The 18,751-nt window shown below is 38.9% G+C and overlaps 1 long non-coding RNA gene across 1 annotated transcript in view; it reads right to left on the bottom strand.

Annotated features, from left to right (window-relative positions):
* Positions 1 to 418: 418 nt before the first annotated feature.
* LOC110308872 overlaps positions 419 to 18,751 on the bottom strand; it is a 272,207-nt gene continuing 253,874 nt past the window's right edge. The window contains exon 4 of the long non-coding RNA XR_002379622.1: positions 419 to 1,462. This is a non-coding gene — a long non-coding RNA (uncharacterized LOC110308872). The remainder of the gene's footprint in view (positions 1,463 to 18,751) is intronic.

Genomic DNA, 18,751 nt, shown 5'->3' with positions numbered 1-18,751 from the left:
GCAATGGACCAACAATGATCTGAAACAGTGGGAACAAATAAATCCTCCTTTAGCTCATTCTTCACAGATGTTTTGTCACAACAATGGAAACCTGACTAATGGGCACAGAAAGAAGATAGTGCACCTGGGTAAGTAGAGTTTATTCCAGAGATACAAGGATGATTTCACACGAACAAACTGAAAAACAATATTACAGCAGCAAAGGAGAGGATCAAAATAATTTCATTAGTGGGTGCAGAAAAAGTATTCATTAAAGTTAAATATTCTTTTGTGAAGAAAAAAAAAAGCCAGAAGGAATTATGTGTAGGAGTCTACCTCACAATGTAAAGGACTAGATATTATAAAGCCACTGCTTCTGTGTGCGAAATGGAAGAAGATGAGGTTGTATCCTCTGAGATCTGAAGAAATGAAGATGTCCACATTTGCCGCTTTTATTCAGAACAGTAAAAGGAAATTTTACAAGAGAAATCAGCAGAAGAAAGGAATATAATAATAATAATAATAATAATTAATAATAATAATTTCAATTAGAAAAGGAGTTGTCAGATTATCCTCTTCTGCAGGAAGATTTTATATACAGAAAAACTGACTAAAATGTATTGAAACAGGAAAAATTCAATAGCTATAGGAAGCATAATCAACAAGTAAAAAGGAACATTTTATATACATACCACTAACACACTAACATTTTTTAAAAAAAAAAATTCACAATAGCCCCTGATCAAATAATACATAGGAGGGTGGAGTGAAAGCCAGTGGCCCAGCACATGATATCATGCTCAGAGCCATAGGTTCTGTCCTCACTTCTGGGGAGGGGAAGGACAAACCCTCTACAGCAACAGTGATAACATCATTCACAGTGAAATAGATAGAAACAAATCTAACGGAGGCCATGAAAAACCTCTACAATAAAACTGTAACACTGTAGTGAAAGAATTATGGAGGGCACAAAAACCAGAGAGGCATTTACATGGAAAATTAAATATTTAATGCAGAATGATGAAGGTAGATCCCTGCACACAGACATAGGACAACCCGTGACATTATGAAAACCCTATCAATGACCATACTCCCAGAGAAATGATTCCAATTGCCCCAGCATTCATGAACTGCCAGTAGTACCCAGAGGCACCCAGTGGTAGCTCAGGAGCTTCTCCCCATCCACAGTAGACTTTTGATGAAGTCTTATGTAGGCAATAATAACTCCAGGAAGCTCAAAATGTAAGAGCCCCTTCATGTCACAGAAGTCCTCCACTGTCTCTGTCTCTTCAAATCATGTTGGCACCTCCTCTGTGATGTTCTCTGAGTCTTGGAGTGAAGAGAGCTAATATAGATGTTACATTTAGGGCCTAGCACTCCACCATTATGTATTTTCTTCATTTTGGCCATTTGGGAGTACATATATTGTTTGTCGTCTGATGCAAAGGAAGGTTCTCTGATGAAGGTTGAGAGCTGCATTAATCTATGAAAATAAGAATAAGTCTTTAGAAGGCAGTTAGATTATACTCTCCCTTCAGCAAAGTAATAGTAGTAGCTTCCTCTTGAGGTTCTGTGACCTTCCAAGCCACCAATTCCTGGCTACCAGCTTATGATAGCATGTATGTGTGCCATTCTGAGAAAGGTTGGTGACCCCTGTAACATCTATGCCACTCCCGCACCAATGCACCAATGGCACATCTTTTTAGGTCAGTCATCACCATGGCTTCAAGTATTCACAGTTGGGTAAACTGCTCATGTCTTTTCTCCCTTGTCAGCCTGTAGAACATATTCTGGCTTTAGGAAAGCCAGGTAAGGAGGAAGTTTCCAGGTAAGAACCAGCCTGACTTATCAGTGTTCTGTGACCCAAGTATGTGATGTCATCAGGCAGAGGCAGGTGGATTTCTGAGTTCGAGGCTAGCCAGGTCTACAAAGTGAGTTCCATGACAGTCAGGGCTACACAGAGAAACCCTGTCTCAGAAAAAAATAAATAAATAAAGATCTGGTGGATAACCTAAGATATGCCCGATGAATACGCTCAAGGAAGTACCAATATTGGGTAACTCCAATTAAAGTCTTTACATATAATTGATATGTATAATATAAGATTAGGAAGCTTATAAAACATTGCTTTCCATGTTGTCTCCTCACGCTCCTCGTGGCCCAGCCTGTTCTCTTCTCTACTTACTATTTCCCCCATGATTTCCTTTCCCCCCTTCACAGCACTTGCGACCTCCCTTAGCATCTTGTGACCCTAGTAGCTCCATTTTAGCTTTCTGCCTTCCATGTGTATTCTACATTAAACCACACAAACCTAAAAATTCAAAGGTAGTTTCCACATACTAGAGAACACAGAGTATTTGACTTTCTAGGCCTGTGTGGCCTCACTCAAGTATAATTCTTCCCAGTTTCACCCACTTAGCAGCAAATTTCCTAACTTTAGTTCATTCTTTATAGCTGTAAATCCATTGTGAATGTGCACCAGAAAATGTAGGTATTTTTAATAGTTCATGTTTTGGTCACATATCGTCAATTTTTCTCTTTGATATAAGTTGGCTATTTTAGGTATACCTCACACTTTTTCTTTAAATAAATAGTTTTATTTGTAGTGCCAGTTCTCAAAATTTTCCCTGCTTTTTATCATTCATGATTTTATTCTTTAAAAAAATACTGAGTTTGTATTTGGTACAAGTTAGAATTCACCTCCTCATTCCACTTCCACTATTATCATTATAAATTATTTTATTATTTATTGTTATAATAAAAGTTTATATGATGATAAACTTCTGTGTATGTTGGATATAATATATTTTCCTGTGTGGCGTTTGGACCTCCCTGCCAAATCTTAGGAGTTTTAACTTCTTAGCATAGAGACTATACAAATGTAGCTCACTACACCTATGAAATGTACAAGGTCAGCATTTCTATTTTTATGAATGGCAGTTTCTCCTTCCTAGACAAAACCACATGCAGCAATCCTCAAGCCAGCGGGCAGAGGCTTTCTAGTTGCCTGTACCAATTGAACAGGCCTTTAATTATCCTGTCTTTATGAACAGGGTTTCCAAGTTTCTCTCCCAAGATCACATTGCTGGGTCCCAGTCTGACATCAATCATAAGTGTAGTGCCACAGTCCTACATCCGACCTGGCTGCCGAGCTTCCAGGGGGCGGAGCTTGCCATACAACTGCTGCTCTACCTTTAAATTCGCCTACATGTCTGCATCTGAAGAACTTATTTTCTTTCCAGTTTATCTGTGTATTTGGAAATATTTTTGTGTCTCTTTAATATAGCCTGTGGGATGTTTTTTGCATCTGTGGGTCATGGCCTTTGAATCTGCCAACATTGGAACACACTGTTTAAAGAAAACCAGAGTCATACAAAAAATATTTTTATTGAAATATAACAAGAAAGCAAAATGTTTATGACTTATTTATTTCTGATTCACTTTCCTTTGGTTATTTGCCTACACTGCTTTGATCACTCAAAGCAAGCACCTTTTTCAAAAACCCATGATAGGAAAGACGTTTGCTGTTGTTAGAAATACAAAAGTTTTCCCTGAGACAACGCTGCTGTCTGTGGCATTTTGTAAATGGAGAAAGAGAGAATATATTTCTCATTTGTATTTACTTTCTCTTCTTTTCATGGGAGCTTGAAGTCCTCAAGAAATGCTGGGTCTGAGAGTCATTCCCAACTCAGGACATTGGTTCTAAATACATGGCTCCGTTCAGATCGAACGTTTCTTTTTCATTTCTTAAACCACTAGTTGCGCCACAGTCCTGGTAAATGAGGTGGAAATATGTCTTTAAAGCTGTCACATGAATAGATGAATGTGTCTACAGGAACTCTGTAAGTACAATGGCAAAAAAGTTAATTATTGCCAGAGAAATGCAGCTAAAAAACATCTTTCCCCAGCTCTGAGTTCTTTAAACATTGATCATTTATTCGAGCACTAATGACGTTCTGGGAAACCAAGCTGTGCTCAGGGGAACTCACTCATGTGTCTATAGGACAGGGATTCAGACATCTAGACTGGCCCCAGACAAGGACACCTGGCTGGGCTTTGAGTGTCTCAGGGAGGTGAGGGCTCAGTAAATGTATGTGTTTTAAGGACCGGGAGAAGTGAGGAGAGCCAACCAAATGCCTGGAAGTTTCAAGTGTGCTGACTGTAGGCTGAGAGCCCAGTGGTGAAAACAAATCACAGTGTCAGGCTCAACAGTACTGAAGTGAGGAGTATCTGGCTTTTATGGAAGTGTCTGAAGCATCATTCAAAATGTATTCCATGTAGAAAAATCAGAAAATATATTCAGTCTGGTTTCCCCCAAAACTTTCTCTGGATAAGTCCTACAGATTTCTAATCACAGTTACAGGAAATTATGAAATGCTCCTTCTTTTAAAAATGCAAGCTATCTTCTGTTATAATTATGAATGTCTACTCTTTTCTGAGTATTTACTGTGTGCCAAATAATTTATAATGCTGCAAAATAAACATTTCAACATCAGGGTTATCATTTTAATTTTTCAAATAAAAGAGTTGCTCAGATGGGCAGACGAAGGTTTTTCTGTGTCTACATCTATTTCTTGTACCTCTTATTGGTCTTTTTTCCTTCCATATATTTGCATCACACTATTCCAATGTGCTAACTTTTGTTTTTTTTTTTCTTATGATATTTTATTTTGCTTCATTTTGTTGTTTTCACTTAGAAGCCTGTTTGTTTTCTAACGAGAGACAGAAAGGGGTGGGTCTGGATGAGAGGGAAAATGGAGAGGAAGTGGAAAGAGCAGGGGAAGGGGGAAACTGTAATCAGGGTATGTCATTTGAGAAAAATATGTATCTTCAATAAAAGAAAAAAGTATCACAGGAAAAGTTAATAACTGGCTCTAGGTCTAGTAAGTGCTAGCATATGCATTAAAACTCTATTGTCTCTGAGCCCCAAGCCCTTGCTTTGAATCCCTGTTGTCTTCACCAGTAAATCCCAAAGCTGTTGGAAAGAGTCGAGTTTTGAATTCTGAATTTAAAACCTGATAGACTAGCAAGACTGGGCTTTCAGAGGGTGGGGTTTCTGAACTATTAAAGCAGGCTAAGCATAAGTGTTTCACCCCTGGTCTGTCATTGATTGGACTGTGCAACTCCTGACTTCTCTATATCCTTCCAAAATGGCTGACCAGTTGATTCCGGTTGTTTTACCAATACGACTGTCTTCTTGTGTAGTTTTCTAATTATATTTTTCCTGTGAAGTCTGGCTTGCATTTCTCAAATATAAATTTATTTTCTTTCAAGGTGTCTCTGACACTCAGTTCTTCATACACTTCCAAACTGTCAAAAACACATTTATAACTTTTTCAAAGTAATTTTCAGAAAAAAAAAAACAAAAACCCACAAAGTATGTGTTTCCAACATTTTCTTGGTTGGATATAGCTCCAGTGCCTGAAAATTTACAACCCTAGGGAAAATGCAAACACAAGATTGACAATGAAATTGTCTCTGTATTTACCATTTTAAAAATACTGGATGTTAATAGTTGATAGTTCCTTTATGATGAAAGAAGAATAAACAAGTATAAAATGACGATGGATTAGAAATATAATTACACAGCAGGAATCCTGGCTAGTTTGGCTCTGTGACTGGTTTTGTCTTCAACTACCTCCCTCTTAGTAAGGCCACACAGACACTCAGAGACCTGTCATGGCAGAGTCACTGCTATGCCAAGGCTACACATTCCCTCAAAGAATTATCAGGACATAATCTCTCCTATGCCCAAGGCCACATAGTCCCTCAAAGAGCTCTCGGGCTGCAGCATTCCCAAATAGCTACTCGGTTCTTCTGAGAACTATTGTGTGCATCATTCCCTATACCCAAGGCCTCACAGCCTCTCTGAGAACTATCGCTGTGCAGCATTCTTGATGCCCAAATGGCTCTGCTGGTCACTTTGAACCTATTATTGTTCCCACTATTATTTTTGATACAGAAAATTTTCTCGATGATAGTTTCTCTCTTCATCTCCTTCTGTTGAGAAGAAAGTAGACGGTTGGATGTACAGAGTCAGTCATGAGTTTTCATGTGCGTGGGGGCTTCTTATATTGGACATAAAGAACTTGTTGATTTCAAATATAGATTTTTGAGGACAGTCTTAGAGAGTGCAGTAGCCGTGGTCCCAGAGTTGTTGTGTGAGACAGCCATCTTCTCTCCCTTCCTGCTAACAGTTTTATTTGTACAGCACTATTGATAGCCCCAGGCTTTTGTCCCCAGATAGCTCCTCACTGATGACACTGGGAGGATGTGGATGAGGGAGTAAGGCTCAGTGGCTAAGTTTAGAGATGAGGTCATACAGCTATGTGTGCTAACCTGCTCTAAATGGCAAGACAAGCAGAGCTAAGAATTTACAAAGTGCACAGAAGAAAAATAATTGAAGAAGAGAATTATTTCCATGGACTCTAATTGACACAGACCATGTATTGAAACTACAGTTTGCATAACAAGACCAGCAATGACCATGACATCTTGGACACTAGGCTTTTTGGCTTCTTTGAGCTCTTTAAGTGCTGGTCTTCTCTTCTTCCCAGGGTTGTTAGCCACCAGCCCACGAGGGCAGAGGGAGCACAGTTATCGACAAACAGGGTTTCAGAAGGCCTGTGAGTACAACAGAGATGACAAATTTATCTCCAGGGTCAGCTTCAGAGAGGCAGCACAAACACTATCTGGGATGAACGATGCTTATATAAAATTTCAGGGAGGAGGTAGTGGGCAAAGCTCATTGGCTAAAGTACTGAGTTACCTCATTAGCGTGGGGAGGCATTCCAGGAATCTGGGATGCTTGCTGGATGGGATTCTTATCAGGAGAAAGGGAGATGGACCTGTAATTTCCCTAAGGGACATGTGACATTCCTCTTAGGTAGAGGGTGTGGGATCTGAGATAGAGAAGAGGAAGCCTCCTTAACAAAGGGAGTCTGCCATTTTGTGCAGAGCTCAGGGCTTTCTGATACTGTCAGACTTTGACCTTAGCAGCAGAGCTTCCCAACAGGAGTGATTCCGGAACCATACCTCCAGACATTTTCAACTGTATCCCGATCAAATGCCTCTCTTTCCAATGATGCAGTGTTTGTGGCAAATGAACTTTTAATCAGAGTGTATGTGAGAGATGAGAATTTCTGCATCGCCTACATTTCTGTGTATATGATCTTCACCTTTTGTATGCATCATTCTTTCTTTTACATTCATTATATAAATCATAGCAATGCAATTCTGACTCTTTGATTTAGTGGGAAGAGGGAATTCTGATCCCCTCAGTCGCTGGTTGAATGGATTTGTAACATAGATTCTCGATCTGATAGTAATAATCACATGAGAAGCTCCAATAATACAAAAACGTTGGATAAAATAATTTGGTTAAGAAGCTGAATTTTGGGGCATAGTGGAAGCTTCAAGGCGCTGTGAGCAAGTAGGTGGTGGAGAAATGAGAGAGACAGAGAGAGAGACAGGGAGGGAGAGGAGGAGGAAAAGAAGTAAGTGGGGGAGAAAACGGAGGTGGAGATGGGAGAGAGAGAGAGAGAGAGAGAGAGAGAGAGAGAGAGAGAGAAAGAGAGAGAGAGAGAGAAAAGCCGCCGAGTAGTTGGCGTGCTTTGAAAAGATGTGAGCAGAAAACATGGTGGCGGCTGTGTTCTTGCTCCTTGGAAAACGGTGAGTGGCACAGCCCATCAACAGAGCCAGTAACAGAGCTAGTAACATAAGTGCCAGCGGCCCTACGCCTTCTTCCTCTGAGAAAACCCATCACTGTTTGAGTCACTGTGACTCCCGGAGCGGCATCCATTCTAGCCCAGGGGGAAGATGAGGACCTGCAGAGTGGAGACCAGAGCTGACTGTCATGCCCTGCTGTGGTTGCTTCCCATCAGTGGTCTGTCTGCTCATCTCTGTAGTTTCTCGTGGTGGCGATTCAACCACGAAACTGGACGACTCTATCTTGAATTCCAATTTTCCTGTGCTACGTTTAACTTTGGCCAGGGATTTATTTCCCTTTCAATCTTGGAGTTGGACAGACCTTTCAAAAGGTGATGTCATTGTTGACGTGGCACGGGTAGGTGGGGCCGCTCTGGTGAGCAAGTATGGGGTGGAGATGGGAGAGAAAGAGAAGCAGAATGGTTTGAGCACTATGAAGAGAGGCAGAACCAGAGATGTGAAGGCGGTGACGGACAGCCTGATGTGAGTAGCCTGAGATGCTATCTGAGGCCATAGCAGTTCTTTTTGGATGGTCTTTCTTACTCATGCTAGAAACACCAGAAAGATCTTTAAAGATATGACTCACCTGCTTCACAGAGACATTTATTTATTTTCGCTGGCACTACTTGAATTGTATCATTCACATAGTAGATACTTATAATGTCGACATTGGGCAAATCCAAGAGCTATTAAATCATCTGGAGGCAGAGAGACATTTCGATACTTTTGAAAAAAAAATTAAACAGACACAATTTGGGCATGTTAGGAAGGGAGGGCATTGTAAAACTGGGAAAAGTTCCTATGGTGGCTGAATGGTGAGTGGGGCGTAGGTATGTCTTGGGCATCAAGTGTGATATAAACCGACTCCATAGAGAAATAAGGAGGAGAACAGCTCAAGAGTATGAAGCACGGGGGACAGGCACGAATAAGGCCCTGCTGTTCTGTAGCGAAGACTCTTCCTGTAGACATGTACAAGGACTGAGTGAATGGGGACAAGATGGAAGCTGGTTTTGTGGGATACTGCTTCATTGTGCAATTGTGAGCTGTGCACCCTTCATGTGGGGAGGCAATTTCTCAGAGTCGGTCATCAGGGGTAGAGTGGGAGCACCTGATCTTTTACGGTGATTTCTGGACCTTGTATAGAACTTTGGGTACTTTTTGACACCTGTATGTTGGTAGTGCCAAATCTGAACTTGTTCATCTATATAAAATCCAAATTGGGGGGAAAAAGACGCAAACGTAAATTTTAGGTCCACCTAGAGAGGGCACTAAGAAGGCTTCTGAGTGTGAGAGTTTATCTTCAATTCCCTCAAGCCTTTAAGTTCAGGAGTTAGTTCATCCACAGACAAGGATGATGGTATTGCTTTTGGGTATGGAAATTTTATAATGAAACTCTCCTTTAAGAAACGAATTCCCGGGCTGGTGAGATGGCTCAGTGGGTAAGAGCACCCGACTGCTCTTCCAAAGGTCCAGAGTTCAAATCCCAGCAACCACATGGTGGCTNGGCTGGTGAGATGGCTCAGTGGGTAAGAGCACCCGACTGCTCTTCCAAAGGTCCAGAGTTCAAATCCCAGCAACCACATGGTGGCTAACAACCATCCGTAACAAGATCTGGCGCCCTCTTCTGGAGTGTCTGAAGACAGCTACAGTGTACTTACATATAATAAATAAATAAATAAAGAAAGAAAGAAACGAATTCCCTCTGTCACTTAGGCTCTCTCTGGGAAATGCTCCTTAGGGGTGTGTCTAGGATCAACTCTCTTAGCAATTATTTGCTTCAGCAGAACTTTTCCTGAGTGGTCTCCAACTGTAACACTGCACAGTTAGCTAATCAGTAATGACTATTTCAAACGGTGCCTTCGGTGCATAAAAGTACTTTTGTGGTTTTGTTTTAAAACTGCACTTAGAGAGGAATAGCGCATCGTATTGGGTCTGGAAGTAAAAGGCAGTAGTTTAGGAATTCTCGAATTATGATCATTTTTTTTTCTGTTAATTAATGGTTGAGAAAATGCCCATAACCTTAAATTTGCAACATTGGTTATGTTGTCTCAAATAAATTGTCATTTTTCTGCATCATAATTTATCTTTTCTTATAAAATTTGGAACTTCTTTAAGAAATTACCCAGTTAAACCACTTTCCTAAGATAAAATGAATATTTTAAAGGTATTAGCAATACACACAAAACTCATTCATTGTATTTTTTTCGTGTGTGTGTGGCAAGTCTTATTTATCTACTAATTATTTTTTTGTAAAAATAATATAAGATAGTTAGGAAAAATGTAAAGACCAAATTTAATTCAACCTTTTTTCTTTTTTCCCTCTCTTCCTTTCTTTCCTTTAAAAAAATGATATTTTTAAAATTTTAAAGTGGTGTGTGTATGTGTGTGTGTGTGTGTGTGTGTGTGTGTGGGCTGAGCTTGTAGTTACCTATGGAAGCCCATAGAGGGCACCAGATTCCCAGGAGCTGGAATTTGATGTGCTTGTTGCTTGGGAACTGAGCAGTTTGAGTATATATCACCCTTAACTACTGCGCCATCTCTCCAGAAAACCCCTTCCCATAACCCTTTGTAAGGCTTGAGCATGGCTGAGAACACATGTGAGAACCTTTGGAGTCACTCATGTATTCTGTGGGGGAAAGGAAGCTTTTTAATTGGCTAGCTTGACCCTCGCTCTTTTAACCAAGAGACCAAATGATTGCAAGCACATCTGAGGACACCTAAGCCTATAGTTTAAAGTAGGAAGCGATTCTTATTTTGTCTGTAGGAAATAGATACTACCATTTCTTCCTCATTAATATTTTAGATCAAGAGAGTGTGTGGTTAGATCAATGCCCTGGGAATCAGGTGACTTGGGGCAAGCTCTGACCTAGATATGTCTGAGACTCCCGAGGCAAAGATTCTCTTTCTGGTTGTTTTTCCTTCTCTGTAAAACAAAGAGGCCAGATTCATTGCTCTATAATTCCTTCCACTTTTTAAATTTCTAGAAAGCCATAGTTTATGGTAATACTGGGTCTCTCCCAAAAGCTACTATTTATATTATATTTGACAGCCCATTGTGATTCATAGAATCTTGGGCCTTTCTAGCTAAAGCAAATTTTGGACTTAGTTCTGAGAAATCTGGATAGACAATACAATTTGTCTCATGGATTATACACATTACTGATACATACAGGAGGGAACCCATGACCTAGGAATAGCCTTATAGATTTGGTCTGGTCTGTTTCACAGAGTGTGAGTGCAAACAGAAGTTTTAAACCAAGTACATGGGTGTGAAATCTAGATTTATTTCTGGTTTTAAAATGCCAGAGTTACAGAGTTGTTTTCATATTAAAAACATGACAACTTTTCTTCCTTAGTATTTGCTATTCTCAAAGATGTAGTTACTGGAATTTTGAAATGGGTCAAACTGCTTTTAACCTGGCTACTGTTATTCAATTTTTATCAATTCTTCATTTTCTGTTAACAGAAAATCTGTCTCATGCCTTCAATATATAAAAGGTAGAAAGATCATGAAGTAGCCCGAAGCAGATAAATATTGACCCAGTAGAACATGCGTGTTGCCTAGAATTAGAGTAACCAGTAATTTTGTCATGGGAGGAGACCAGGAACATGGCAAGTCTCTTCACGCCTAACTTCCCCTTTGGATTTCTCTCCTTGCTTCCAGCTTTTGTTTAGTAAACATCTGCTTTGTGTTAGATTATTTATCTCCTTAACCTTTATAAATGGCAATGAAGTCCACTAGCCTGTCAATAGCATGTCATTTATTTGTTGCTACAGCTGAGCCTGACCTTCATTGATTTTATTGGAGTAATTTGCTGGGAATGATTTTTTAATGTTAGATTTATTGCCGAGGCACTTCATTGTCAGGTAATTGAAGTAAATTGTAATTTTTTTTTTCAAAATAAATGCAAGCACAGCAGGGTTATATGATGTTCAAGGAGTCTTTGCTATCAAGAGAAACATATAGCTCACATTATAAACTTTAAAAATTTGTGACCGTAGATTATTTTGAATAGTGTGTGTTTAATTTTTTTTAACTTTTTCTCAAAAATGATATTGTAAATTAAATTAGGTAAACATATAAATATATCAATATCAACATCGCCTCTTACATAATGGTTGTTGCTGATTTGAGCTACAGATTCAGTTATGAGTATAGTAAGGTAGTATGGACTCACTCTCCAGTACTATTGTTATCAAAGGGTTTAGAATATCCTGCTTTGTTCTGGAAACATTCTGACCCTGTAATAACTATTGCTGTCTCTAAGTGATGTTTGGAGTCATCACACAGTCGCTTTGTCCACACAGTAGAAGAGACAGTAAGCCTTGTATTTCATAGGTTAAAGTATTTGTTTCTAGGTGACAAAAGGAGGCGCTGTTGGATCCCAAGCGAGCCGGAGAGGATCAGAAAGTTTTGCCAGCAAAGCTGGTATTTTGGTTATACTGGACATGGATTTTGACTAGAAATGAAAGAGATGTTCTAACTCAGTTTGAAATATTAGCTAACGAAACGTGCAGTGTCTTGCAGTCTAAATGATGCTTGCTTGTTTGGTAGGGAGACTCCCAAGATGTCGGAATCAGTTGAGGGAAGGGGGAGCTGACCTTTAGCCTTATTCTCGAATGAGTATCTCCATTGTTACGCTTTCTTAGAGCAAAATCAAAGAGAGCTATCTAGTCATCAGCAGAGAAAACGCTGGGTCAAAATTTTCTGGGATCATGTCCTAAAAGCAGCTTCTTCGTTCACAAGTTTTTTATTTTAAAGCAAAATAAGAATTTCTTAAACGTAGAGTTTTAAACTATTTGAAAATGAATATTATATAGTTAGAAAATTTCTGGAAATGATAATTACTCCCGTCTGTACGTAACTGATGTCAGTGGTATAATCGTTTCTGTTCAAGTTACCAATGAATTACTCTCCCATTATGTACTGTAGACTTTCTTTTGTATCTACCTTAATGGATGGATAGATGACTGCATCATCAGACCTTTAAGACTCACACTTGTGCTATATGGGGGGGCAAATAATTATTTTAAGAAGAATATTCATAAAGTTCAACCAAGGGGAGAATGCTTTCCTACGTGGAGTGTGATGTACTGATTATGGACAGATTAAGGAGAGTGAGCTGGTGGACTCCGCTTCAGATGAGACTTTGGAGTCTGTTTTAATTTAAGCAGAAATTACAGGGAAAGGGGAGATTTGTGAAAACTTCGGGAGAAACTTCTTGGTTTTAAATGGTCACGCCCCTCTGCTGCCTCTGCTCCTGTCACTGTTATTGATATGCGAGATCCATCAACATATTTTTGTGGGTGATTAAGAAACCTGACCTTTCCTTTGCAGGTACAAATAGGTAGTTCTTCAGAGGCTGTAACTGAACGACAAGATAATTCCATCCATTTAATATTGAAGTGATGTTGACAGCATCATTCTTCTCAGGTTGGAAACAGGACAGCGCACGGGCCTCTTCTGCCTCAGCCTGTTCTGCCAGTGGGTGATGGATTTCCCTCTGACTAATCGCTGTCACATTAACCCGCAGTATTTCATCCTTCAGCGCTGTCAAGATAATGACGATAATCCAAGTGGCTCATTGTAGGTAAAGGAAATTATATGAGCAAAGTAATATCATAAAACAGTGTTTAAATATTTTAATTTCATTTGTCAGGGCTGCCCCAACACTTCATTACACACATAACCATCTCTCATCAGTGGAATTAGTGCATTATTCATTACTGTTAATTATTTTCACATAATGGCTGCCCTGATATATTTAACCTCCACATTATATCTCAGATAATGGGTCTGTAAAATTGAATTGTGTGAAGAGTGGAGTTCTAAAGCTCATTTGCCGAACATCAAAGAACAAAGAAGAGGAAAAGAATTCTAAATGGGACGTTTTTGCCCAGCTGGGGCCAAACATTTGTTTCTGTCTGATTTGCATACAGAAAATAGGTGGTGTAGAGTGGCTTAATATGGTATGGGCTGATGGATCCTGTTACACAACCAATTAGGATTAGATAATATCACACATATCTAAAACAACCTGAGAGTTACAGAGGAGAAAACTGAGTGGCTCACAGGCCATCCTACAGGACAGAGGAAATAGCATTCCTTTAAGGGGACAATTATAGAAGTCAAAATGAGGAATGAGGGTGTGTGTGTGTGTGTGTGTGTGTGTGTGTGTGTGTGTGAGTGAGAGAGAGAGAGAGAGAGAGAGAGAGAGAGAGAGAGAGAGAGAGAGAGAATCATCCAGAGATGACCGAGAAAAGGGGGTGAGAGAGATACAAAGTTTCAGATTATTTATTTCATGAATAACTTTAATAATAGACACTAGTTTTGAACAGTAGTAAAACCTCAGAAAATCACAGAAGTCAGTTTAGACTCGGCTCATTCATTTCTATCACGACTCGCATAAAATCAGCCGCTTGTGAGGATGACGACAGCTCTCGGTAATTGAAGGTCTTTCAATGTTCATGTAAACAAGACATCAATTTAGAACCAATTGAGCTATGCAAGAGGCCATTTTTATGTTACGACTTCATAAGGAGCTGACTGGCCGTGTCCGAGCACATCAATCTGAATATGTGTTTATGGTACCCTGAGTGTAGTAACTGAACCAAAACGCCAGCTGGAACGGGTGGGATCTGAGAGGGACTATCTGGAAGGAGAACAACTCTGCTAACAATGCAAAGTGTTTTCTGGAGTTCAGAGCCTTGGCTCTGAGGTTAAACGAGTGAGTAGTTCACGGAAGGCTTACAAGAGTCTTTTATAATAGTAACCAATCTTGCGGAAAATAAAAAATAACAACCATATATGAGGTTTGCCTTATCCTGAGTGACATACACAAAAGTTGCCTTAAAAGTAAAGCCGCTTCACGTTTTCTCAACTCATGGAATGTTTTAGAAGAGCAGTTAAAATACGCTTCCTTCCAAATATCTTTCCTTCAGTAAGGTTTGTGAACTAAGGTCTTAGAGGTCTATGTCACATTCCTGGGCTTGGGCATTTTCCTAGTTCCTTTCTATGGTTGTGACAAATGAGTTTGACCAAAAGCAGCTCAGTGGAGATCACTTATCTCAGCTTACAGACTACAGTCATAACTGAGGGAACGCAAGAAGGAAGCCTGAGGAAAAGCTTGTTGGGGGAGTGGGGGAGTGCAGCTCGCTGGCTTCATTTTTAGCAGACCACAGAACTAGTCAGTATGACGCTGCACAGCTATCCCCGGACCGGATACTTTGTATCCTTGACTCTACATTACTTCCCACCCTTCCCTCTCACCCAGTAATTGTTTAATTTAATTTTCTATCTGACTTGTCTTATTATTTGACTTATTTTATTATTTTTTGTGTGCCTCTGAGTATGTATGTGCACCATGTGCATGCAGGTAAATTTAGCACAAGAAGAGGGCAACACTGCCCAGAACTGCAGGTTGTGGACCTCCTAAGCTATGAGTGCTGAGAATCTAATTCTGGTCCCCTGCAAAAAGCAGAGAGTGCCAGGTCCTCTGCAAGAAAGCAATTCCAAGTACAAATGACGCCATCAAAATTTTTCTTTCTGTGTATGGATTATTTCACTTTTCATATCATCCTTAAGGCTTACTTCTTATATGGCAAATGGCAAGATCTCATTCTTTTCAAGGCTGAATAATATTCCATTATATTTAATATAATATATTATTTATTTATCCCTCAACAGAGAGTTACATTGCTTCCACACCTTGGTCTATTAAAGATAACATTAAAATGGGAATTAAAGTGCAGATGTGTTTTTGACACATCAATTCTAATTTCTCTCTCTCTCACACACAGAGTAATATGCTATATATTAATATAATATATTAATTAATTAATTACTATACTATATATCTTAACCCTCATGTGAGAGTTCAGGATCATGTGGAAATTCTATCCTTCTTGTTTTGAGGACCTCCTAATACTACTTTTTAAAACCCTGTATACTGATTTACATTCCCAGCATGCATTGCTGTTCCCCCTTTCCCTACATCCTTTCCACTACTTATAGAAACTGTTTATAGTGATTCCAACAAGAGTGGGTTCCTATTTCAATACCATCTTTATTTGGCTTTTTCTAATAAGTGACTCTGATCAATTTTTCATGGATCTGTTGATCATTTATGTGTCTTCTTTCTTTTTTCTTGTCTCCTTTTTTTGTTTTGTAAAACCATATCCTGCTGTGCAGCTCAGTATGGCTTAGAATACAGTAGATAGGACAGAATGGCTCCAAATGGTTCTTCTGCCCCAGTCTCTTTTGTCCCCAAGACACAGTCATGCACTGACATACCTAGCCCACATGTCTTTTATGGAAACATGTCTACTCAAATCTTTACTCATGTTTTAATTAAGATGTTCATTTGTTTTCTGTTGAATCACATGAATTTGAGTCACACAAATAGTTCCCAAAGATTCTCTCACAGTCCATGGAGTGTCTCCTCCGTGTGTTGTTTCCTTTGATGTATGGACACCTTTTAGTCTGGTGCAATCTTGTTTATTTCTATTTATATTGACTATATTTTTAGAGTGTATGTAAGAAACTACTGCCCAGTCAATATAATTGGGATTTTAAAATCAGCTATTCTTTTAATACCTTTATGCTTTCAGATATAAAATGTAAGTTTTTCATTTTTAATCCATTTTTATTTTTGTTTCTGTCTTGAGTAGAGTTTTACTCTTCTGCATGTGTGTATCCAGTTTTCCTAATGCTATTTATTACAGAGCCTGTTCTTTCCCAACGTATGTTTTTTTACACCATTGCTAAAAATAAGTGGTAATAAATATAAGGTTCTTCTGAGCTCTGTATCTTATTACATCGATCAGCAGATCTGTTTCATATCAATACTGTTCTGTTTTAAATAGAATAGCTTTACAATATATTTTGAAATGAAATATTATGATGCTGCTGTGACTTTTATTTTTATTTTATTTTTTGTTCACATTAATTAGGCTGCTATGTGGTTTTTCTGGTTTCATATAAATTTTGTCTGCTGTGAAAAATAACATTAGCAATTGAGGATGCACTACATCTGTAGGACACTCTTGGTAGAATGGACACTGTAGTAGTATTAATTCTAGTTCTCCTCATCTATAAATGCAGTTGTCTTTCCATTTATTTATTCCCCCTGCAATTTCTGTCAGCAATGTTCTATAGTTATAAGTGTATGTTTCTCTTATTTCCTGGTCCTATTCACTCTGAAGTTTTTTTCTTTCTGATGCTGTTATCCATAAGACTGTTTTCTTTGTCTTTGTGCATGCATAACAGTGTATAGACTTTGTGTGTGTGTGTGTGTGTGTGTGTGTGTGTATGTGTGAGTAATGGTGTATGTGTATAGACACTCTGCTGGCCTTTGAATGTTGACTATTCAATCTGTGACATAACTGAATTTATTCATTAATTCTACTTATTTTGGGTGAAGTCCTTTTCTAGACGTAAGATCGTCTCATCACCAACAGGGGCAGTTTTCCTTCTTCTCATTGTGGTGTCGTTTTCTCTTGACATTTTCTTTTTTTAAGGCTTGTACTTCCAAAGTTATGTTTAATAGAAATGGCAAGGGTGGGCATTCCTGCTTTGTTCCATGTTTTAGTGCTGAAAGTTTGAGTTGTTCCCTGTGGCTTGTAGTAGTTATAAGTTTTCCCACACTTTGTATGTATTTTGATTCAATCTTTGTAGGTAATATTTTTTTCTATGAGTTTATGTATTTCTTCTAAGTTATTTTCCCATGTAATTATTCAGAATAGTCTTTTAATTATGTCTTCATTTCTGAGGAGTGTGTTTTAATATATCCTCTTCCATTTTTAATTTTGTGTATTTGTTTTTTTATTGGTTAATTTAGGTATGGTTGGTTAATTTTGTTTATTTTTTTAAAGCTAACTCTTAAAGAGTTTACTGACTTAAATGTTTTAATCTTTTTGGCTTATTTCTCCTTAAGTCATTATGTTGTTCTTTTCTAGATTGTTTATTTTACTGAAATCTATTTACATCATCATACCTATAATCTTTCCTTTTCATCTTCCATGTAGTTCCTTAATTCCTGAGGGGAAGTATTTGATAGAGACATTTTTTTCAGGATTGAGTGTGCCAAGGTCTCTCACTCTCTGCACATTGTTCATTTGTATGTTTCCATGTTTGTTCCTATCTACTGAAGGAGGAGTCTTTGCTAATGATGGCTGATCAAGACCCAGATCTACAAGTATAGCAGAATGTCCCTAGGCATTGTTGGGGTTGCTACATTCAGTTAGCAGAGCAGTGATATTTGGTTTTACTTTAGGTCAATGGCATATCTAGTCTCAAGTTCTTGGCCACCTGAGCAATGTCAGACATGGGTTCCATCTCATGGAGTGGGCCTTAAATCCAATGAAGTAGTGGTTCAGTTTTCTCACATGTGTGACACTGTTGTGCCCCCATATCATGTAGGTAGGTCAGCATTGTAGGAAAGGTTTGTAGTTTGTTCTCCTTCGGTAGCAACTACCCTCTTCTCTTGAATAGTAGTTGTGTGGGATACCTTTTAACCCCTTACTTCCAGACAACTGGTGTTTTTAAAAGCCTATATAGGTCTCAGATAGGCAGCACGTAGTTGAAGCTAAAGTGGCAGTTTGCGTCTTTTGGTAAGAGAGATTAATACGTGTACTTTAAATGTGTACTAATAGATACGCACTTACTGTTTGGTTAATTGTTTTCTGGGTGCTTGTAGCTTCTTCATGCCTTTGTTGCTCTCTTATTGCCTCTGTTTGTGGTTTATGTTTCTGTAGTCCTGAGCTTTTATTCCTGTCTCTTTCCTATTTATGTAAGTGCTGCAGCTTTCTTTTGTTGTTACCATGAGGCTTGCATGAGACTGCCTTTTTATAAGAGCAGTAAATTCTGTCTTGGGTGAGTTGATAATGGCAGTAACTATATCTTCTTTGCTTTCTTAACTGTTGTGGTGGACAGGGTAGAAAGTCACTCAGTGACCGTGGGTTAAATTCTATCTTAGATTTTCACTATTACAGATACATTGAAAGTTAAATCTAGCTCATCCGGCCGGATCAGCGCCGGGGTAGCGGGAGCACAGGGTTGCCTGAC

The sequence above is a fragment of the Mus caroli genome, chromosome 14 (genome assembly GCF_900094665.2).
Source record: "Mus caroli chromosome 14, CAROLI_EIJ_v1.1, whole genome shotgun sequence".
Lineage (NCBI taxonomy): Eukaryota > Metazoa > Chordata > Mammalia > Rodentia > Muridae > Mus > Mus caroli.
The sequence above is the reverse complement of the archived record's forward strand: the minus strand, read 5'-3'. Positions and strand labels throughout refer to the sequence as shown.